Here is a 25,327-nt window from a genome sequence, read left to right as displayed (position 1 = left end):
TCCTCTCCAGTCTAACTGTTTCAGGGCTCAGTATTGTCACTGATAAAATGTTCTCTTCAACATGTTTTAGAAAAAGTATCCTTCTTGAGTTATTAAAAATTACTGATTTTTTAAAAGAAATAAATCACCAAATGTGAGCTGGCATCTTCTCAGTGGCTCCAAGGCCCCTGAAAGATGTCAGTCATCATCAGAATCAGCTTCTAGAATAAGCCTGTTGAAGACAACAGTGAGAAAAGGATGTCTAATGTCTAAGAACAGAGAGTAGATTTTTTTAAAACAAGAATAAAATGAGGTAAAAAGTGTAATATACAAGGACACCTCATCCTTAGAAGGGTCATTTACACGTCTTTTCTATTTAAAGGTAAGCTACATTCATTAAGTGATTAGCTTGTTCTTCTAAACCCTTTTTCACCCCTGGCCTTTGTTCTTCTTTATTGTTTCAGTGTATATCCTGGACTTATAAATGTTCTGCAGTGAGTGTTTCAATCACCATTTTTGGCATATACGTAGAGTTCTCATCTATATCTGAAACTGTTGCCATTGGGAGAGCTTGGCCAAGGAGAGCCCAGCACAGAAAAAGACAGGACAAGGCCAGAGACCGTGATTCCAAAGAGCCACTATGGCCTAGTCAACAGCACCATACAGCAGAATGCGACTGGTAATACGTTTTCAGGTTAATCTGTTTATCTCATGTAAGGGTTTTCACATATTACTCAATGAAACACCAGCTGTAGGATGGTATTGCCTCTCTTAAGCTTCTGTTCCTCTCTGGTTGCTCCAGCTTTTCGCACCGAAATCCCCTGTTTACAGGAACACAAAGAGCTGTTTTAAGTAGGAAGCCAACATTTGGGTGCCAGACAGCATGCTGGTGCTACATCACATTGGTTCCCTATGAAACTGCAAACCAAGACCTTTCTGTGCTAAAGGCCACTGCCTCTCCTACCCTGCTTCATTAGAGGGGATCTCTTCCATGATGCCAGCTGCTTTTCTGGCACCAGGCATGAAGATTCAGGCTGAATTATCCTCACTCAAACCATCGCTAGTGTCACTGTGCACCACCCCGACCAGTCCATGTTCAAAGGCACATCTCCTCCAGGCCTGTTTTAGATTTTTTTCCCATTTCTCCCTGGATTTTGTATCTTTGCACCATGCTTGCGGGCACTGTGTCAGATAAACGAGTTGATGGCTGTTACTCACGAATGAATTTCACAGCACTTCGTGCAGAGGCTTGCTGCCTTTTCTTCATGACATTCCTAACTATGAGAGTGATATTGTCCAAAGAATCACAATGAAAGAAGAATTCATAGTTTCTGTTCTAGGTGAAACAAAAGTCATCGTGTTGTAGGAAAGCTGTCTCTTTACAAAAGCATAGCTCTGTGAGTGATTTGCAACCAGTCCTCAGTGTAAAGTACTGATGTACGAAAGTTACTTATGGTGTGTATTTTATAGCCATTTTCCAGAAATAAAAGGATTTCATAATACTCACCTCTTTTTTTATATATATTTTAGCTTTATTGATGTGTAAGTGACAAACAGTAAGAATACTCACTTCTTTTTCCAAGTTAAAAATGTAATCCCTTTCACTACTCTACAATGCTAAGCTCATGGCTGAGACCAAGAATCACCATCCTTTGCCAAAGCTGAACCAAAGCAAAGGGTATCTGGGCACAGGTTCAATGACTGCAAAGCAATCTGTGTTCATCTGAGTATGAAAAAGGGAGAAAAGGACCATACTAAGTCTGGAAACCCATCCTCAGCTCACTAATTCTGTATTTTAGGAAACAGAAAATAACAAGGACCTACTGTAGAGAACAGGGAACTATATATTCAATTACTTGTAGGAACATACTATGGAAAAGAATCTGAAAAGAAAAAATATATATGTATGTGTATGTATAACTGAATCGCTTTGCTATACACCTGAAACTAATTGTAGATCAACTACACTTCAATTTAAAAAAAAAGAAACAAAATGAAAATCAAACTGATTTAAGCAAAAAGTGACTCTACTGGTTTATACACATGGATGATGCAGAGGTAGACTGGGCTTCGAGTTTGCTTTGACTCAGCAGCTCCAGGATATCATTAAGACACTTCCTTTTCCTCAGTTCTGCCTTGACTCCCTCAGTGTCAAGTTCGATCTAAGACTGTCTAAGCCTCCCCCTGCAGTTCCAAGATCCATGTCATCCAGGAAGAGAGAACCAGCAGGCTGCAGCCAGCTCTCTTAGAAAGGGGTGGAGCTCTGTATCCTCAGTCACTCAGCAACATCTACCCACGTTTCTGGGGCCCAGATTGGCCATTCCTAAACCGATTCAATTGACACGGGATTATCACAGCACACTGAGTTTAAGGCTGAGCTCTCTGAAATAATCAGTATACAGGAGGGAGCAGATTTTTCAAGATGGGTTCAATCAGGGCACAGTTGGTAAGTGGGGAAGGGTCAGGGTGACTTCCACCCCCCGCCCTACTCTTTGCTCCTATACAAGGGGGAATATGAGACACTCACGAGATCATATTCCTAGCAGTTACCAAAGGCCTTATCTTGCTCCCTAAAAGCTTTGCCCAGGGCTATTTTAGGGGCATTTGCTTGACCTAAACACTATGGAAAACCCTTCTTTATCAATGAGCTCTCTCTGAGCTGACGAAACTAAGCTTCTGTTCCACATTCAGGGTACTTAGGAAATGAAATCACAAATGGCCCTAAAATATTTTATTGCCTTTAAAGTACAAGACCTCCAGAACAAGTTTGACAAGCACAAAATTCCATGTTTGAGGAACTCTCTTGAGCAAGTGATTTGATGAAAATTCAGACATAATATAAAAGACAGTATCATCTCTAGGATGCAAGAGTAGACTATGATCCTGGTTTTATTTTTTTTAAGTTGTTATCCATGGAATATATAAAGATAAATATATATACACATCCACACATATATGTACTCATACCCACATATATGTATGCATGTATATAGACACATGTAGATATCAGTATAAAATGTATATGTGTAAGTCCACATATGTGTGTATATAGATAGATATCTACACATACACATATACACTTTAATCACCAAGTAAATTTTATTTCTGTTTACAAAGAAACAGTAGGGAAATCTTAAGTCTCCTTTAACCATTGTGACTCAATGAATTCTTGTTTTTGCATAAGAGAATCCATCAGGGATTATAAACCAAAGTGGTCCCCATACATGTCCTGTTTGAAGCCTAGCCAGATCATCCTCTCTCCACTCTGACCAAAGGCCACAACTTCCTTTCTTACACCAGATCCAATTTACAGCTTACTGTTAATCCAGCCTCTAAAGATATCAGAGTACCCCTATCAGAGCTGTGATCAACACATGGCCACAGCCTGTCTTAACAGAGATATGAAAGTCAAGTTAATAATCAGGCAACTCCTTGGTAAGCAAGAAAAAAAAAAAAAAAGATGGTATACGCAGGCCAAGATGAGGACATTCAAAACTACCAGAGATTTTGCTGGGTTTTTTTGAAGTTTTCTTACAACATACTGCCTTTTTCTAAAAAAAAAAAAACAAAAACAGATAGAGTCAAACAAAAATTGACCCTGTGATAGCTTTAGCTATGCTAAGGCAGTCACCCAATAACTTAGTCATAAAATTTGTGTTAGGTATTTCTAGACCCTTTAGTCATAGATTATTACTTTAATTCAGTGATTTCTATAGCTGGCCGATCTCAGTTGTTTCAAGATGATTGTGTCTAATTTCATTCTCAGAGGGAAACCTTAATTCTAAGAATTCAGGTTACCTAGCAGTTACCTCCCAGGTACTAACTACAATTTTCACTATGGGTGAGAAAGTCTAGATCTAAAAATATCGGTCCAGTGTCACAACAAGATAGTAAATAGATACTGAATTCTTTTCACTGTCTTGAACATTCTCCTAGTTCTCTCTCTGTAGGGTTATGTTTTCTCTTCAGTTGAAGTACAGTAACACATTTTTAAAGCACAGAATTTCCATACATCATACTCTGTCCGACAATCTTGGCATTAAACAATCCGCTTTGAGTACACACAGAATTTGAACCTGGCAGGTTACCCTCACTTGCTGTGCTACATAAAGGGATTTGTTAAATTGCAAAAACTCACACACCTTTACAAGTTACCTGATGGTATACAAGTTTCATGGACCATAAAGGACTGAGTGACATTTCTTTAGGGCAATGTCCTGTTTGGCATTTTCTTCCCAGCACCTGCAGCATGTAAGGGCTTGACATATATTTTTGAATGAACTAACTAACCACACAAGTTGGAAAACAAGCTCAGAAAAAACATTTTCCTGCTAAGTTATTTAGAATGCAGGGAGATTTCTTGTAGAGATTCTCCCCAAGGTGAAAATATAGATACCAGCCAAACAATGAAGTAACAACTGATTCGTACAACTGAATGACTATCACTTCCAAATTCTATTTAATGACTCATACTACTCTCAAACTGCACAAGTAGAAGAACTTGTTTTCTATGATTTGTTTTATAATAAAATCAGACACTTTTCTTCAAGGAGTACACATTATTAGAAAAAGGTTTTTTGGTTTTTTTTTTTTTTTTTTTGGTGAGCTTAACTAGTAAAATAATATTTTATTTCCTAAAGAGACTCTTCTTAAGAGACATCAGCAATGAAAGTAAAAGATATTTCTCAAAGTAGATATGGACGTTAAGGTGTTACAAGGCTTATTTGTGCCATTATTTTGATTTATTTAGTTGTGACGTACATGCCTGGAGGGTACATTTTACTTTACATAGATTTAGTAAAATTAAAATTAAAGTCAAGGCTAACATGATTACCTATTATGTGTTTATATTATTTAGAAGTTTGGATCATAGGCATGTTTCAAATCAAAGTGATTATTAATATGCAGTCAATATTTTTCTAGGTAGTGAAAGGTGAACAATGATTAGATTAGAGCACACACACACAAACAATGACAGACCATCACCAATACCACCCGTAACTTTCCTTGGTCTAAGCAATTCAGAATATAACTTTATTTTACTTATAATTCCAGCTTGAATCAAAGCATCTACTACCCCAAGCATCAACGCTCCTCAATATCTAATTTCACAGTTTTCTTAACACGTATCTCATGTTATTTATTATAGTCAGAGGCATCCCAACACCTTTGCCTATCCTTGCTACCTTTTAAATGATTTATCTGGCAAACCATCAATCACAAATCATGAAACATATTTTAACCCAAGTAAGATCAGTTAAGAAAGAAAACAAGGCTTGTGTAGCCTAATTGGAAACATTACTCACATCAATAAGTGATAAATGCTTGTTCTGGGAAAGAAGATTTTTCCCTCAGATCTGTCTGTCATGTAGAATATGGACAAGATTAAAATCTCCAATCACCTTCTAACTGGAGGCCATAAAGATATTGATAAAATAAAACAACGCAAAGTCTTGTGAAAAGTTTTGAAAATTCAACTTCAGGTGCAGAAGATTGCATTTATTACCAAGCAAATAACAGTATGTATTTTATTTATGACTTATTCTTTGGCTAAAACCAGAGCTGACAAACAACTTGGAAAAAAAATGCCCAATCAACATATACAAATGTTTTGGTGTGTAACAGAAGCCTTGATAAATTTGCTTACTTGGCTTTATCCTGAATGACGTGTGCTGGATGTTTTCAATAATCTCTTATTTGAAATGTAAACTATTCAAATAACTTGTATTAATATTATAAAATGTATAATTCAAAATTTATTGATATTTTATATAGTATTTTCTGTGTCTTATGGAGGATACCTCAAACATATCCCAGTAAACATATTCTCGAAATAGGAAAAGACCTAATGTTTCTTTCATAAAATTTTAATCTAAGAAACATAAAGGTACTCACTTATTCCATGAGGTCAATTGACCTTACCACGACCACATTACCCAAGTGATGTTCATTTCACATTCCAGGTAATTTATTATAACTGCAGCACTGTCACAGGGATGGTTCACACAAATAATTTAACTTAGGTAAACACCATTTTCCAGTAATGATAGGACAAAACAAACTTTAGCAGCATTTATGAACAGTAACATCTCATTCTCAGTACACATTTGCCGACAGATCTCCGTTGTTTGCAAATGAATTAACAATGGCTGGAAAAATCATTAGAGCCATCTGCTTTGATGGTAAGGAAGAACTGCTCTGATCACTTAACTGTAGGAGCAGAGACCAGGTACAAGTGTAGCATATTTTTAGCATCATTTACTTTAAATTTCACATGCTGTCTAAAAAGTCACCTGTGTTATCCATTCTCGTTGAGGGTCCTTGTAAATCCATTTACTCAGAAACCACTTAGCATAGGTAACTGTGCAGTTTTTCAGAGATGTGGAACATGGGAAATGTCTGGTTTTTTTCCCTCTAGTAAAACTGATCATTATGGTTACCAAGATGCTTGATTTTCCAGTATGTTTTAATCCCTCAAGTAAGAACTGACAAAAGAAGTTAAAATCAGCTTAACAAATTCGTTCCTTTGATTGTTTTGAGTCAGTGGATTCAAAACATACATTTGTTCAATATATTTTCTTGTTCAAACAATTTATGTGAATGTTATTTTTCAATACGTCCAACATTTGAATAGCATTTTTTTTCACTTGCTTAAAAAGTATCTATCTTTATTTTCCTATGGATAGTTGATTCAGGGACATGTTTGTAATATAACTTTTAATACTGGATTATATTTGGCAAGTATAAAAGAGGAGGAAGAGGGGAAAGAAAGCTCACTGATGGTTATTTCAAGGAAAATTTTCCAATAGTCACAGAGCTTAAATAATATTTGATACATAATATTAAATATGTTTTACCATAAAATAGCTTTTTTCTTGTCTTAGGATGGTAATGGTACTGAGATGTCTGTAAAGGAGGACCTGTCTGTTTTTAAGTGCACTTGAATTCAGGTGATATTCAAGAACTAAGTATATGTTGAACAAATGGATGAATAGATGGGTTGATGGACGGATAGTTGGAAATAGACATTTAACTCTATCTAAAGCTAAATTAAAAGTTAAGAGGGAAAAAATCTGCCTATGTACTAAAAAGCAATTCTCTTTAATCTTAGAGCATCTTTTCTTATCTGGGTTTGCAGCTAAGAAGGGGACAAATATGCAGTTTTAATCCATCAGATCAGAATCAAAGTTCTGAATTTGCGGGTGAGAAATATGCCAACTACATCTTCATTATAACTGCATTCAGAATAGTCTTTACCAATAGGATATAAAAAGGGGTGACGGGGTAAGCAAGTAGATTTCACAAAAGTTTCTCATAATTCTACATGTGCGTAAGCAGCCAAATAGCAGATACACTCGATTGAGACTGTGAATAAAATGCATAAAACTTACATCTGTGTATCCAAAATGGAATTTCACCATCTGATAACTGATTTTTCTTTTTTACATTATTGAAGAAAATAGCATTACACTCTAGTGGAGGTTTAAGTCACTGAAGCCAAAAGCTGGCCGCAGGCTGGTACTAAATACTGGCCTCTTCCTCTGGCTGGGCAAGCAATCTGACAGAGAATAAGACAGAGGGCCTGTCTTCTTATCACTTAATCTTGAAAGTAACACCCCATCACTTCCATGATATTCACTAAAAGCAAGCCACCAGGTTCCTGTCCCCACTCAAAGGAAGGGAATTACATATGAGGGAGTGAGTATCAGGAAATGGGGATCACTGGGGACCACCTTAGAGGTTGCCCACTACAGCTCCTTAAACCATGGTCAGCTCCTTCTCCCTGGTTTATTCCACGGTATTGCTCCTCTCGGAATTACAATAATTTAGTTTAAATTCAAACCTATACCAATTAACTTATCCATAGATAAGCCACACTTCCTTCTTCCCCTGGATCTTAGAAAAAAGATCTCTTCCCCTACTTACCTACTTTTGAAAATATTAACTATGATAATGAATAGCCAACACCTGCTAGAGCACCTATAGTATAGAGTAGCCCTCACTGGGCCATCTTTTTTTATCAACATTGCTGCTCAGTGTTAATTCCTAAACTCTACTCTGGATCCCATTTCTACAATTCTCACATCATCAAACACTCATCTGCCTACTTCAACACCAGTGAGAGACAATTTCCAGTCAATACCATTTTTTAAAAAATGACTTATTTACCTATTTATGTACCTGTTTAAAGTTTTAAATATTCCTTCCCATATTTTTTTTCATCTTTAGCAGCACCTATCCTACCTATCTTCAAAGTCAAATTTCTTAGAGGATAATGGGAATTATCCTTCTGACCTCACTGCTCAGACACCAGAAATGTCATCCACCATTACTTTTATACAGTAAGCACAATTGTCAACACTGAAAATAAGCAAATAATGGCTGATTACCATTATTATAAGATCTTGACTTTGCAAACTTCATGAAAGCATCTCGGAAACCACCCTGATCACTCTCAGGGCCCACAGACAATGCTTTGAGAATAGCTCACCTAGGCATTCTGCCTCCAGAGCTCAGGCCCCTAATTTTGCCTTCACAGTCCTCCCTCGTTTGGAGAGTTATTATCGTGGAGTTGCCAGGTACATGGTCTCTGAGGTTAGAATGCTGAGATTTGAAACTGGCTGTGCTATGAGCTGTGTTAAGTCTAAACTACAAGTGTTACCTGTGATTATTATTCTAGACAAAAAAAAAATTACCGCTGAGGACCTCGACAAATTAGGACTTAAATCCAGGTTTATCTGCTGCTGTTGCCTCCATTTAAAATCTTTCATTCTCTGTGTGGCCATCAGGGCTTCCCATAATTGAGTTCTTGTCTCTTGTCTCCCTCTCTGCCTTCCTCCGGTCTATCTCCACTCCCAGACACACTCCGGAGCCCTCGCTCTAAACTGCTCGTCGTCTTGACACCCACAAGCCTATCAGAAGATGTATTTCACATCTATATGACCTACGAATACTCTCGTGGTGGTCTTCCTATCTCTAACACTAATTCCAGCACTGAGGCCCTACACACTTCTACAAGAACATCGTCTTTTACTCCACTTACATGTTTGCCTAACTGGCTTCCCCTTCTTGTGGGCAGGCATCTTTGTACAGTGGAATGGGTGGAATAACAACTGTTTTTTTTATAACTTTCAAAGACTTCAAAACACAATGTAGGTTTAATTTAGAAGATATAAAAGAAAGGGATTTATTGCAAAGCACTCTCATAAATACGTTGGCTTTCAAAGGAAATTATGAGAAATTTTCTTGCAAAGGGCTGAAAATTTCCTCTTATCCAGAGATCAGTAAGTAAGCAATCTTAAATGAAATCTGGCTTAATTACCATATCTAAAGCTGGCAAAGAGTGAACTAAATTCCCATGTATAAAGGAAAAATGTGCTGATGTAGAAGGAGTGAGGAGGTGGAGCGAGGCCTTAGCTGAAGGACTACACCAGCCAAGAGCCCACCATGGATATCAAGAAACTGGTAAGGCGCACGTCTATACCACAGCGTGAACGGTGGTTTCTGTGGTTGGTGGAATATGCACCCATGATTTTCTCCTCATAGTTTTCTTTTTTCCCCAAATTTTCTGGAAAGATGACACATTTATAATTTGAAAAGAAAAATGTTATTTTGAAAAATGCCTGAGGAAAACAATACAGAGTTGCCCAATCACAGTAGATAAAGATGAACTTTAGTAAACAGAAAATAAAGGTCCAGAAGGGTTCCTGGTTTAATTACAGGAATGCAAAAACTATTTTGTGGAAAACCAAACGCAGGAAGGCACATTCAATGACATTTAACGTTGATTCTTACCAATCTTACACACACAAACACATTTTCAAGCACCTCTAAAATTCCTCAGGATGTTCAATACAGACTTTGTGTGTCACCATCAAACCTAGTCCCTATTAACATTTACCATAGAGAGTTCTAAATGACCTATGAAGTTGTGGGTAGAAAAAATTAAAACGTATATTTATACCTGAACTTTCTCATTAGTAACGAGAAAGGGTTAATGTTGCATCTATTGTATAGGGTTGCTGCAAAGGGCACAGGAGCACTTAAAATTCACAAAAAGCACTTAAAATAGTTTGGAAGAAAGCTCTTCGATCAATAAATGGTAGCACTTAGTGTTATAACTACTATTGTTGCTGTCATTGATTTTAAAATTTAGACATAAGTTGAGCTTTGCCTATATTTACAGAAGAAAACAGCACTGTAAACCACAGAAATACACACATCTTGGATGTTCATATTCAAAAATGTTTACTGATGGGTTTCACAGTCAAAATTTTAGAGATCACTGACATACAGGGAAAAAAAAAAAAAACAACAAAAAAAACAAACTAAATCTCACCTCAACCTAAAGTTTGCCTAAATCTAGCCAAGGTGACATGTTCTTTCTATAGTTATGTAAAAGCAATTTCTCCTGCCTGGAGTTCTCTTCCATCTCCTCTTATCAGCATAGTGAACTCTTCAATCCTCAATTTAACCACCTGCAAAACTTCCCATTCCTCCTCTCCCTTACTCCCCACTTCTCTCTTCTCCTTGCAATCTCTCTGTTTTATGGCACTTACCTTGAACTGCAGTTGATTATGAATTTGTCTTCCCTACTTGATTATAAACTCCTGAAGGAGTTTTATTTTATTCATTTAGTGAACTTCGTCTCTCTGGTGACTAACACAAAGCTGGCAGTCAACAATTATTTGTGGAATAAATATTCAATTTCTGGTGTAGGGATGGATCAATTTCTCCCCCTCTAGAGTGGTACTCGAGAAACAGAAAGAACGTGGAAAATCTAAAAAGTAGATATTTGTATATATATTATATTTAATGTGTATTTATATTACTTTTTATGTATTACATATAGAATATATTTACATAGGTGTGTATATATATATATATATATACACACACACCTACTCTTTAGATTTTTTTGCTTTTTGTCTTGTGATATATATGTATCTCATAAATCTTTTTCTTGGGTTGTTAAAATCTGAGATACATTGTGCAATTTTCATCTCCTTGGAGGTGAAGACCTTAGTTTTCCTTCACTTCTGTCTGACTTTGATGTTTGACTAAAACGCTGAAACTGCTAATCTGGAGAAGGTTCTGAGGAAGGCCACATGGTGTGGAGGAAAGGATTCACTTTAAAGTCAGAAAACCTCAGTTTGTATGGCTCCACTACTTGGGAACAAGATAACTTTGGGCAAGACATGTAAGCTGTTCTGTCTGGCCATGATTTTATCACTAAGTTAAAATGATAAAGTTTGCTTTTTTTTTTTTTTTTAAGACTATAAAATCCTAGACACACTATCTGGCATATATGAGTTTCCTTATACACGGCAGACATCCCTACTGACACTCAAGAAATACAAACACTCTCTCCTTTCAAGATGGGCCTTGCATTTTAAAATTATTTTTTAATGTTAGGTGATTGCCTCACTTCTTTACTGTAGGAAGCTCCTTGCTGACAGGCTCAGTGTCGTCCTCCTCTTGATCCTCTCTTCAGCGCTAAGCCCGGAACAGAGAGCTTGCTGAATCAATATTGGTTCCTTGAATTGAACTGAGCGGGGCGGCAAGACTTCCCTCCAGTTTGGGTTATTTTCAGCGTGTGCTCATGTAAGTCGGAGTCTGGATGATCCAAGTACACAGTACAAGTGCCCTTGCTCAGTCTGCCAGGCTGTGATCACCAGCCAATTTTCAGTTGCAAGCCCACATTTTTTTTATTCTGGGAAGTTACAAAAATAACAATTCTGCCATCACTTTCTAATTCACAAAGTGACTTTAGTCTCCTGCTTTCTAATTCCTTTCATTTCTCCTTTATAGGCCTGCCAAAAGCCTTGGCCTTTGCTGGCCTTGCGTATTTAATCGGAATAACCAATGCTGATGATTTTTACAGGGAATTAAGTTTGATTTGTTTTGAAACATTTATTTATTCCATATGGCATTTAAAGTGACTGAATTATTTTTGGTTTTCAAATGAGGTTGCATGAACTAGATTCGAATTTTCCTAAAAAAAAAAAAAAATTAAAAACACAACCAAAAGCCCAATAGTTCAGTCTAAAAAAAAAAAAATCCTCTGTAAAAGGAATTAACGTATAACTGAGGGATCAGATCTGGAGATCTGGCAAACTCACAAAGATAATTTGGATAAAGCTAAGTCTCCAACATAAAACTCCTCAATCTCAGGCCAAGACAGTGCAGCGGGCCCTGAGTTTCCTCCCTGTGAGTACCATGTCAGTGCCATGTGACAGTGATCTGGTTGGGCTGACGTTGGCAGTGACACCCTGTCTTAGCTCCAGGGATGAGGGGAGAGGACTGAGTGGCCTCGTTCAGTCTGTGAGGTGGCTCCACTCTTGCACAAGTTCAGGAGAGTCGGGGGTCCAGGCCTAAGTCACAGCATCGTGCACAGTGATTGGTGGTTGGGTCAAAGGAGGGGATGTGACCTAATTTTGTCTGATTAGTAAAGCCTACTACTTTGTTTCAATAGTTGATTAAAGATAAAATATTATGCCAGATCCTATATTACAGACATACATCCCGACACTTCCACAGCCATTTTCCCACCATGGCCAAACAAGGAAACAAACAAGAAACAACCTCAGAAAATGAAAGAACTATAGAGTCATCAAAAAAGAAATATTGATCATCAAATGTTGCCTAAAGTCCACTAACCTAGATGTGAACCAAAATATTCAAAACATTGTCTTTGTTGTTTAAGCCAACATGAGTTTTTTTTTTCTTTTGGTTTTATATTTTTTACATCAACAACAACAACAAAATCTTAATACATAAGCAGAGATGCAGAAAAGCAAACGTATAATAGTAAATCTTGTGCTAGGGTTCTTCTGCCAGGACCAGTGGAACACAGGTATATATTATTTCACACACTCCGATACGGAAGTAAGGCCACCCTTCAGCCCTTAACCATGCTCAGGAGGAAAGACTGTGTTGGGAAGACCACTGTTTCTAATGCATGTTACAAAGTTGATGCTAATGTGCATTTTAAACCATCTAAGTGCATCACTGTTGCTTCCCTTCTCTGGTGGTTAGAGGTGTGAGTCATGCTTCCTGTTAAGCCCAGAGACAGTGCCTCTGTTTGAGGTTTTATTATTTGGTAACAAAATGGAAAGTACAGGGCTCTGTGTCAGTGAGCTGGAAGCAATCAACATTTACTAGGCTTACACACACGAGAAATGCAAATATGTTTCATTTGCAGGGATATGGGTTGGTGGCTTGACTCAAACAGTTCATACCCCCAGGAAAAAGGAAGTTAAACCACAGGCTTAATCCTTGACTAAATCTTGAGGCATTTAGAACCACAAATTAGAAAATTAAAACCAAAATGCGTTCTGCCATTCCTAAACCAAAGAGCTAAGCTCTTACTTTAAAGGCGGGTAAATCCCACCACCTTGGCCCATTTCACTTGACTCTTACCCACTGGTTTACTTTCATGGCCTATTGCCAGCTCTCTAAGATGGGGCTTTGGAATCATGACTCTCAGCTATAGAATCAGAGACTGGGCAACAATTAGACTTGAGAGGCAGAAGCTTCCAGTGATAATTAATCATTGAATTTCTAGGGAATCTTTGGGCGATCTTTGGGCTGCCTGGAAAAGAATATTTACCTGAAAATTCACAACCTTCACAGTTGGTATAAAAAGCATTAATTATAAAGGTAAGTAACTTTATTCCAATTGAGATGATGAGGCAGAAAAAAGAGGAAATGTGCCATCTATGTCATTCAAGATACATGGTTCTCAGCAAACAGTAGTTCACAATGAGAATACATTTACTTTAAGTAGGCAAGAAAAATAACAGTGCCTTGAATTCATCGTATAAATGCCTAATTTTATTCCACACAGATTTTACCAGGACAGTCAGGAATTTTTATGAAAACTGCAATAATTTTTGAGCTTTGTTAAGCTGAAATTCTTAACCTGAGGAAAAACTATCCAGAGAGCAAAGGTTGTTTATGATTCATTTAGAAAATGAACCATTTGCGAGAGCACAGAAATAAACACAAGCACATGGCAGTCAACTTGTAATTGATAAGGGAGCCAAGAAAACTCAATGAAGAAAAGATCGTCTCTTCAACAAATGGTGCTAGGAAAACTGCATACTCATTCGTCAAAGAATGAAACTAGACCCCATCTTACACCACTCACAAAACTAACTTGAAATGATTTAAAGACTTAAATGAGACCTGAAACCAGAGAAGTTTTAGAAGAAAAAATAGGAAAAGAGCTCTCTGACATGGGTCTTGGCAATGATTTTTTTGGATATGACATCTAAAGCACAAGCAACAAAATAAAAAATAAACAAGTGGGAAGACGTCAAACTGAAAAGTTCTGTGCAGCAAAAGAAACGATTCACAAATTGAAAACACAGTCTATGGAATGGAAAAAATATTCACAAACTGTATATCTGATAAGGGGTTAATGTGCAAAACACAAAAAGAACTCATACAACTCAATAGCAAAAAAGCAAATAATCTGATAACAAAAATAGGTAAAGAACCTGAATAGATATTTTTCCAAGGTGGCCAACTGGTGATGAAAAGGTACTAAATCTCTCTGATTGTAGGGAAATGCAAATCAAAGCCACAATGAGGTATCACCTTATATTGTTAGAATGGGTACCATCAAAAAGGCGGGAAATAACACATGCTGGCAAGGATGTGGAGAAAAGGGAATGCTTGTGCACTGGTGGTGGGGTTATAAATTGGTAGAGTTACTATGGAAAACAGTGTGAAATGTCCTCAAAATATTAAACACAGAACTAAGATATAATCTGAACAATCCCACTTCTGGATATATATCCAAAGGAATTAAAATCAATATATGGAAGAGACATGTGCACCCCTATGATCATAGCACCATTATTTACAATAGCCAACACATGGAAACAACCTAGCTATCCATTGACAGATGAATGGATAAAGAAGATGTGGTATGTACATACAATGGAATACTACTCAGCTATAAAAAAACCCTGCCATTTGCAGCAACATGGAAGGAATTTGAGGGCACTATGGTAATGAAATAAGTCAGACAGAAAAAGATAAATATCGCATCTGAAAAAGAAAAAGAAAACGAAAACTTTATAATAAAAGAGATAAGATTTATGGTTACCAGGATGGCAGGGGAGGAAAATTGAATGAAGGGGGTCAAAATGTGCAAACTTCTAGTTATAAGATAAATAAGCAACAAGGGTGTAATGCACAACATGATGACCATAGTTAACACTTACGTGTAGTAAACTTGAAAATTGTTAAGCAAGTAAATCCTAAAGAATTCTCATAATTTTCAATAAAGCATATTTTTCTTTTTTATATCTATATGATATGGTGGATGTTAAACTTAACTGTGGAAATTATTTCATAATATAGGTAAGTCAAATCATTATGCTGTACACCTTAAATTTATACAGTGCTGTGTGTCAATTATATCTCAACAAAACTGGGGAGGGGGGATGAATGATTTGGAAAAATGGGGTAGAAAAGTAGATAATTTTAAGAAGCTACAACGTATGAGCCGCTTGACAAATTCTGGTATACTAATTCTCACAATTAAAAAAAATCAAAGTTTCTCCTAATCAGAATTCCAGAGGTGCATCATGTTAATCTGTGTTTCTACAATGACCCTGAGGCATTCTAGTGAATGTACGGATGAGTTGAAAGTAATCTGTATCCACTGCTTTCATTAATTCATTCACTTACTATTTAATGAATGCTATTATAATTGCAATGTATACAGATCTCTGGGACTACAGAGGTGAACAAAATAAAACAGAAATTTCTGTCTTCAGGAGGCTTAGCACCTAGCATAAGAAGAAAGGCATGGAGCTGTGTGCCTTTCTGTTAGTATCTGGGATGCAAACTGTATCCCAGTTGTCAAGTTTGGAATTTGATTCAATTCCACTTAAAACTAGTCAGTTGGCCTCTTTTTGCTTCATAGATGCTGGCAGAAGACAAGAGATTCCTGGTTTAGAGAACAAGGACTGATTAACGATGCAAGACACAGCAAGTGGCATGAGCATCACTGTGTTTGCGTCAGGTCCTCTCGCCCCCACCCAAGTCCAGGGGCTGGCGCAGAGGGCCCAGATCGATGCCTGCACACTCAGTACGTTGTGTTGCAGCAAAGGAACCTGTGCTGGGAATCTACCACTTTCCTAGCAAGCAGTAGGCAAGCCTGCTGCTGGTCACAGAGGGGGACTTCACCTCATTTGTTAGAGCTGCTGTCTGTGAACACAACCTCAAGAAATAGCAGGCAGGGTCTTGCATTCTTGGTATAACAGCAAGCTGTGCAGGAGTGCAAGGACCCTGTCACAACACCAGGCAGGACCCAGAGAGCAACGGTGGCAATACTGCCTGTTGGTTGAAGCAGGCATTCTCATCTCTCTGCCTTCAACAAAAGCTGCTTTGTGCATTCTAGGTGTGAAGGGTTTCAACGCAGGAAATCACTGGGAGGATTGGGGAGTTAAGGTCGGGGAGACCACTGTCTTCCATCTCAACCTAAAGCACCAAACTGGACAGTTCTCAGCAGCTCTGCGGGAAGGCAATGCAGCTCTCAAGGATCTCTGGAACGCCTCCACTCAGCGTCTCGTCTCCTAAAGACTGAAATGTGTCCCCCGTGCCAATTCATAGACTGAAGCTCTAACAAATCCAATGTGATGGGTTTGTTATTTGGAGGTGGGGCCTTTGGGAGGTAATTAGGTCCAGCTGAGGCCATGAGGGTGGGGCCCTCATGATAGGATTAGTGCCCTTATAAGAAGAAGAAGAAGAGACCAGAACTTGCTTCCTAGCATGCTCTCCGCCTCAATACCCCCAGTCCCCACTCCCACCCCACCCTCCACCACAATGTGAGGACACAGCAGAAAGGCTGCTGTCTGCAAGGTAGAAGAAACCTTTCACCTGAATCTGACCAGGCTGGCACTCTGCTCTTAGACTTCCCAGCCTCTAAAACTGTGAGGAGTAAATTTCTGTTGTTTAAAACGTGCCCTGTATGACATTTTGTTCCGGCACCCCAAGCCATCTAAGACATCAGCTTAGAGCTGCAAGGCAAACTGTGTCTGTCCACAGGTCTGGCTGCTCCTGCCGAAGAAGAATAGCTACTTCTAGTCACATTCCAAATCTCATGCATGGGTTTCACGTTGGGAAACTCTAATCCAGAGACATGCAATAAGGAAATTCTAGGAAACATAGTTCCAGGCTTTTCTCAGTGATAAAGGGAATAGTTATGATGCTGAGAGTTTATTAGAGATAATCCAACCAAACTGGATCATTAAGCTAACAAGCCAATTATCTAAGTGCCACACGGAATGTTATGAACTAAGTGATACAAGTTTGATAGTGACATAGGAGCTAACTGTATGCCTGATCACCCCAGAGCTGGGGTAAAATAGAACCTCCTAGAGCAGTAGACAAACACAAACTTTGACACCACTCACTAGGTTCTTCTCAGAAGAAACACAGCTTCTTGGGAAAAGCTGGAGACTTTGCTGGAACTACAAAGATGGGACAAGTATCAAGGGGACAGGAGAGAGGACAGACGTTTGCAGGAAGTTTGGGTTCTTTCATTAGCAGCTGACAGCAAGCATCAAAACATTCATTCAAAAATAAAATGGTCAAGTTATATTCAATGATACATTTAATGAATTAAGCCTTTTTCAAAGAATAACATGAAATGAAGTAAGGATTTTCTGGTGGATGATGAGGAATGACATGGGAACAAGGGTTGGGATGAATTCACAGAGGCCACTGAAGGCTAAGAAAGATGAACTTCAATCCAGAGGCATGTAGGGAACGAGTGAAGATTTCCAAATAGAGGGATGACACGAACAAGGCAGTGCATCAGACTGAAGAGGAAACAAACCCAAGGCAGGAAAGATAAAAATTGGGCCACTGTACTGTTTAACGTCCATGATCATCAACATCTGGCTACAGTGATAGCACTGAAAGGGGCAAAAGGAATTCTTGGTCGACATTGTGAAGAATCAGAATAACCTAGTAGCTTGGAAAGAATTTTTTAAAAAGACCTTAGAATGCCCTTCAACTAATCTTTAAGACTTGCATTCACTGAAAGCAGTCTAGTGCCTTTTAGAGCCACCTCACTGATCTTCGATTTTCAATCCTCTTAACCATGATCTTGGCTTCATTTTTTGGAGGATTCACCTTTCAACATAAGGTGGAAGAGGAAAAGGCATTTAGTGTTACTGTCCTCTCAACGTATTCTCTGGCTGAGTCCTCACCCAATCCTTGATTCTCTCTAGATCTGAATATGATTTTTAAGTTCTTTTGCATCTCCCCTAATATTTTTTTCTCAAATTACATTTGTTCATCCATTCATTCTTTGGAGAGTGGCTGCTCTATGCCAGACACTGCACTGTAGGTAGGGACACAAATACCAGTAAGGTGTGGCCATGCACACAAGGGGCTCACATTGTGCAGGTAAGTACACAAACATGCCAGATAGCAGTATTTTTAAAGTGTACTGTTAGCACCAAGGAGAGATTCGTGACATGGACTAAGGGATAGGCAGTTTGCAGAGGCTCAACAGACAAAGTTTTTCTTAAACTGTCCCTTAAAGGAAGAGTAGGATTGGTCAGGTAGACAAGATCTGAGGAAGGGAATACCAAGCAGGTGCAAAGCAAGGAGGAAAAAAGGACCATGGCTTTGGATGTAAAGCATTTGCACACCTAATAATTCACGTGCTTCTTGTATACACAACTTGACCTTTCATAGGTAGAATGACCATTTTCAAATTAACTAGGGTTAAGAAAAATAACTACATGCTTTTGAATGGCTTAACTGCTTTATGAATTGTTGGAAACATCTCCCTGTTAGGATGTGCCTATTATCTGGAACCACATGGAAATGCATAGTAACTGGTGTGAGTCAGCTGCGGAACAGGGACTCCCTGGTGCTGCGTTCCAATACCGGGGAGAGTGAGTTCAGCCGGGGTAACGCAGGGCACAATGATAGGCTATTTTGATAGAGAGCAATTTCAGCTATTTTTTTTATGGGGCAATTTATGGCTGTAGGTCTGAAGTGCTGCTCTAGTTTATTTTCTTCTTTGGATGCCATTTACAGAATGCCACATTTGGATGTCATCTTATCTTTGAGAAGTTTACATTAAATCCAACCTGTATTTATTTAGTTTTGGGCTTTAGTTATACGTAACTACCTGCACCCAGATCACCACCACCAAACCACCAAGTTTAAACCACCTTGTTCATCGTGAGATATCTGTTTATTTTGGTTTGACATTCCTGCTTTCATTCTTCATGAATGTTCTGTTAAAATCAGATGTCATCAGAGATCTCACTTTATAATCTTTTTTTTTTTCATCTCTTCTTCCTCTTTCCTTCCTCCTTAGAAAGTTGTTTTATTTAGTCTTTTGTCCCGCTTGGGTTTTATTATGTTTTCTTGGATTTATTGTTCTCTATTCATGGCATCGTGGCATCTTTCTCCTTAGGGTTTCTCCATCTCTAATATGATAATAATTTTTTAGGGCTGCCATAACAGAGTACCACAAATTGGGTGGCTTAAAACAACAGACATTTACCATCTCACAGTTCTGAAGGCCAGAAGTCCAAGATCAAGTGGTTGGCAGGGTCAGGTTTCCTGTTTTCTCTGCAACCTACAGGGTTCCTTGCCTCTTCCAAGCTTCTGTTGGTTTGCTAGCAATCTTTGGTATCCCTTGGCTTGCAGCTGCATGAGTCCAGTCTCTGCCTACTTTGTCACATGGGGTTCTCCCCATATGTCTGTCTCTTTCCAGAGCTGTCTTCTTAAAAGGACACCAGGCACCCCCATTAGGGGCCCACCCAACTCCAGTACCACCTCAACTTAAATTACATCTGCAACAACGCTAAATCCAAATAAAGCCACACTCTGTAGTTAGGACTTCAACCTATCTGTTTTAATGAGACACAATTCAAACCCAGAACAATTACTGATGCTGAAAAATAGTACAGGACGATGCTCGAGAGTATGGGCTTTGAAATTAAAAGGCTCTGATTTCACAACTTTGTGCTACCACTAAGTGTGACGTGAACCAACTGATGTAATCCTTCTAAAAAGACTTAGCTCTCATGTATAAAGTAGGAATAATGACAACATCTTGGAAGTTTTCAAGGATTAAATAAAATAATACATTAAGGTGATTAGCTCAGGACCTGGCTTACAGTAAATGCATCTAGTAAATGGCATATAGTAAATATTAACCACTGATATTATCTTCAAGTACATCAAATATTTCTGAATATATTCAGCTAGTCCTACTTTGAATATTATAAAGCTTAGACGAATTAGGAAGGGCAAAGGAGTGACCAGATTTAGCCTAGACTGTGTCACCTGTTGGAGTTCAGATATCCTGGTCATGTTTGTAAAAATGCTGATGAGGAACTGGAAAGACTATTTGCATCGGGAACCGGGAAGCCTCCAGGGTGAGAACACCTTCCAAGGGAAAAGAGAGCCATCAAGGACCAACTTGATCCCATACAACACGTTTGAGAAAAGTGACCCCCCTGTCAGGCTGTCACTGGCACAGCACCATGGATTTCCAGCTGGAAATCCTAGTGGAAAGGAAGTACTCAGGGATATAACCAAATGGACAGTTTCACTGAAAACCTTAAAACTGTGAAGCACAACACGCATCACTTCGGTACGTCACTACCGAATGCTGAAACAGAATGGTGGTGTTCTATTCTAACCTGCTACAAAATACCTGTGACACTTTGGAACTTCGAGGACTCTTGTAAGGCCTGGCAGTCACAAGTGCATCTAGTAAAGGGTCAGCATGAGTGACACCAACTGCAGTCGTCCCCGGAAGACAGCAGGAGAGAAGCAATATGATAGCACAGATGGATGTGAAAATCAGGGCCAGTGCTGCTTGCAGCTGATCCTAGCAACCACCTTAGAAGAGAAGGGTTGTTATTATGCCCATTTTATACCTGAAGGAGACTGAAAATTGAACAGTGGCAGTGTCTAGTCCAAGACCAGAGTTAGCAGCAGCAGGAAAAGTATTTTAACCCAAGCCATCACATTTCCAGAGGCAAGAACTCTCTAAAATGCATGTTAAAGACCCTTCAGGGCAGAGGTCAGAGATCTTTCTGTACAAGGTGAGATAGTAAATATTTTCAGCTTTGGGGGCCTGAAGGTCTCTGTTGCAACTACTTAACTTTGCCACTGAAGTGCAGAAGCAGCTCTAGACGGTCAGTATACAAGAGGCAGGGCTGTATTCTAATAAAAGCTTATTTCCAAAAACAGAAGACAGCTAGGTTGGCCCAAAAGGCCACAGTGTGCTGACCCCTGCCTCCTTTTAACCGCTGTGGCAAAGGATTTGTTCAGTCACAAAAACATGCCTATAACAACAGCATGTAAGCCCACATCACCGCTTTCCCTTCCTTTACCCTTAACCCCTGTAAAACTGTTGGATGCTAGTAATTAGCCCTGATTAGTTTCACTTAGTGAGAACAGTCCCCTTGGTAACGGAGCTAGAAACAGCCCCTCGATGTGAAGTGTACAGACGTCACTCATCTTTGCACCTCTTTCGCTGCACCTGTTCATCGCCTGGATGCTGCTGGCTTACGCTGACCCTCCTCTTTGTCTCCACCTGCACTCGCCCATTTCCTCTTTCCATTTCTAAGTGGACTTCTGTTTACGCTTCTGAGATTTCACTTGGTTTCTGAACTTTTCATTTTCCCCTTCAAGTCTCTGACTTTTCCCCCATTTGCTATGCCTCTTTCCCTCATACAGCTGTGACTGCAACACATTTATTTACACTCAGAGCATTTGTGTCCCTGTGGACATCACACAAATTCTATGAGCACTTCAATTAATTAGAGAATTAGCATCAGATGGGTAAATTCTTAAAGTGTTCTAGGTTAGTCAGAAGTTTGTGTTACTTCAGCCTTTTTAAAACCACTGAGAAAATGATGCAAGATGAAACAAAAACCATCTAAAGTCAAAGTAAACTCACCACATTCCTTAAAGAGACTGTTGATTGCAGCTGAAAGGAACATAACTACCAGTACCTCCACCACTGTCTTTAAAAAAAAAAAAGCAAAAACAAAAAAACAGAAATCAAGAAATTTGGAGAAATTTACCGACCTGGTTATAGAGTTTACTGCAGAGCTGACTCTTAAATTCAGGTCTGCTGATTGATTGTCTATTGTTGTTTCTACCCACAAAAGGCCTGAACAGGTGGAAAGAGAAACTTCTAAAATGTTTTTCCTCCTATTGATCTAGCTTCTTGCATCATTATCCCTGGTCCTAATTCCTCAGGCAGGACGAGTGGGGCTTCTCCCCTCATCCACAAATGCAAGGGGCAGAGTTGGTTACATCTTTAAAGAAAGTTCAGTTTTCAAGAACCTTCTGAGCAAGCAGCAGTATCTTCTTTCTGACTGACTTCCACCTGCAAAAAATTTCAGAGCCAGCTGAATCAGTATTTGCTGGTCTTTAATTTATGATGTGAGGTTAATTTGCCTAAAGCACAATTATGAAAGTGCCACATGGCTGCTCACTCCAGAAATATTCAGAGGCATCTTACTATTTCCTCCAACTACAAGTATGTCATCTTCAAATTTTACTCCCCATCCCCTTTGTCTGCTGCCAGAACAAACAAAATCTCTCTCTCTCCGACATTATTCTGGTTATAATCCTTGTGTTAGTTGACCTGGGCCACCATAGCAAAATGCCACAGACGGAGGGGCTCCAGCCACAGAGAAGGACTGTCTCACTGTCCTGCAAACCAAATATCCGAGATGAAGCTTAGCAAATTTCCAGACGTCTCTAGAAAGGGTGATTTCCTTCTGAGGGCTGTGAGGGAGGATCTGTTCCAGCCTCTTTCCTTAGCTCCTAGAGGTTTGCCTGCCATCTTATCATTCTTTGGCAGCAGAAATCCAGTCATCACATGGCCTTCTCCCTGTGTGTGTCCAAATTCCCCTTTTTATAAGGACATGAATCACATTAGATTAGGACCCACCCTAATGACCTCATCTTAACTTGGCTACATCTGCAAAAGCCCTATTTCCAGATCACGTCACATCGTGAAGTACTGAGAGCTAGGACTTCAAGATATGACTTGGTGGGGGGACACAATTAAACCTATAACAAACCCATCTGTGTTTCCAGGCCTCCTACAAAAACAGAATCTTTCATTCAACAGCTTCCTACCTCCAGGCCGAGGGAGTGTTTCCCCCTGCGAGCCCCTTAGTAACAATCCCCTCTCCCCACTTGAAGTCAGGGATCGTATTTTTCTTAGCTTGGTATTTCCTCCCCAAAGTCTATCATGCTGCACAACATGGCGCAGACCTCCCCAAAATGTTTGCTGGATCGAAAAGTAGGGTTCTACCCCTTAAGGGGGCCCGGGATTTTTCATGTGGTGGGGATTCAGGCAAGGGCCCTCCACCGTCGAGTACACAGCCACGCCGTGCTGAGAAACTGCATGATGTTGTGGTTAGGAGGGTGGACTAGGTTCAGATACTGATTTTGTCACTTACATACATAGGTAACCTGAGGATGTTACCTAATCTCTTGCAAATGTCTGTCCAAGTGCCTCATTTAGAAAGCATGGCCTGGAATCCATACTTGGCAGGATGTGACTGAAAGTTAAGACAATCCACACAACATTCTAAACCAGAGTAGCTAATAATACTGCTGTGTAGGACAGCCACATGCTTAAACGGCTGGCACAATTTTGAAAGACTTACAAGTTTTCAAAGAAGTTAGCAGGACTATAGATCACAGAGAGGCCTCCATACACACACAGAAAAATCTTTTGAGCCAGATATCTCGAGAGGTAAAATAAATAAATAAATAAAAATAAAAATAAAAATAAAAATAAAAATAATAAGGGGCACTTTGTATGACATTCAGGAAACAGTGGTCACTACTGGTCAAGGAGAACAGACAGCAACTGTACCAAAGAAAGCCCCAGATCCTACCTTTGACTTTTCAGTCACACCACCCAATTAGCCAGAGAGCTGTCTTCAAATATCAAGGGCAATATAAAGAGTTATTATCATCACTCACTCTTCAAAGCAGTGACCTTTATCTGGGGCCAGTTTCTTTGGCAAGGAAGTTTGGCATGATGCTGTGAAACTAGCATTTAACAGCAAAAATCTGGTCTTGTCACTACTCTGTCTTAGCGGCAATTTAACAAAACACCTAACTTCAGGCTCAGAGGTAAAACCGCTGAAGATAACCCACTGGAGACGCGTAGGCAGCCTATTTATCAAAACAAGTTAAAGCCACCTTCTGAGTAATTGCAGCGGAGGTGTTTGGGCACAGCAGACAGAAGTATTTTCTATGGGTTGAGCGATTGATCACTAAGTTCTAGTAACAGGTGCGTCTTGCTTCGGGGGCCTTGAAACATGACAGCCTGTAGCAAGACTATTAAAATCACTTTGCTAACAAAGAAAAATCAATTGTTCTCCACAAGGAGGTGCCCTCAGGCACAATCAATATACAATAGCCCAACGCTTGGTTGTAAAGCCCGAGAGCAGACTGAAGCTTTTGCTTAGGTAAAAAGGGTGGCCAGCTTTCATCTCTCCGATGGACTAAGAGAGGTAAAGATTCTGCCGCAAGGTGCATTTGGTTTTCCTTCAAATGCAACTTGTTAAAAGGAGAGTTTTTTTTTTCTTTTGAGTGTGGTCCTTCAAAAAGTATCATTTTACCTGTTTTCAGTTCAAAGCAAGTGGGAGCGAGTCAGAGTTGATAAGGAACCTACTTACAACACTGTCTAACGATCTAAATGGAGAGACGCACGGAAGTCGCGACACCATCAGGTGTGAAGAGCTCTGGTTGAAAAGTATCTACTATTTGTGCTTTTTCTGCTCCGTGTCAGAGATATGTGAGTGGAGGTGCAGGGAAGATGTAGGTCTCGGTATTTTCTTGTGCAACTGTTACCAACAAATCAGTAATCACATCATTTACAGACGTATATTTGAAGAGTAGAAAAATTGCATTTTCATGGCACTTACAACCTCCATATATTTTCATAAAGCTTTACCTGTGTGCCAGCAATCTTTGAAGCAGGTACAAAACTCAAAATAAAACTCCACCAGGCTGTTCAGGTATAAAGCACACTCTCGGCAACAAAGAACTCTACGTGGAGAACATGAGGTGATTTTTCACTGAAAGGGATGTTATGGTTGAACAGTGCAGACAAGACCCACTGAACAATTGCCAGTGACTTTTCCTACTTGGCTAGAATGTACACACATTAACAGATCTGAAAACCAATGTCAAAAAATATTAAATGATCTTGATTTTATAAAATCAGCAACATGATTCAGTGTTTTCATGAAAATTAATTATATAACTTGATTAAGCATAAAACAAAAATAAAGATATTTTG

General features: G+C 39.1%; 1 long non-coding RNA gene across 2 annotated transcripts in view; it reads right to left on the bottom strand.

Annotated features, from left to right (window-relative positions):
- Positions 1-22,154, bottom strand: part of LOC135321690 (uncharacterized) — a 550,688-nt gene extending 528,534 nt beyond the window's left edge. Inside the window, exon 1 of one of the 2 annotated variants that reach the window (XR_010381669.1) lies at positions 22,078-22,154. This is a non-coding gene — a long non-coding RNA (uncharacterized LOC135321690). Of the gene's footprint in view, positions 1-21,946; positions 22,018-22,077 lie in introns of those variants that run through there. The other variant, XR_010381668.1, reaches the window with a different exon arrangement.
- Positions 22,155-25,327: the final 3,173 nt, after the last annotated feature.

Source organism: Camelus dromedarius, chromosome 7, assembly GCF_036321535.1.
Source record: "Camelus dromedarius isolate mCamDro1 chromosome 7, mCamDro1.pat, whole genome shotgun sequence".
Classification (NCBI taxonomy): Eukaryota; Metazoa; Chordata; class Mammalia; order Artiodactyla; family Camelidae; genus Camelus; species Camelus dromedarius.
Note: the sequence above shows the minus strand (reverse complement) of the source record. Positions and strands in the feature narration are given on the sequence as shown.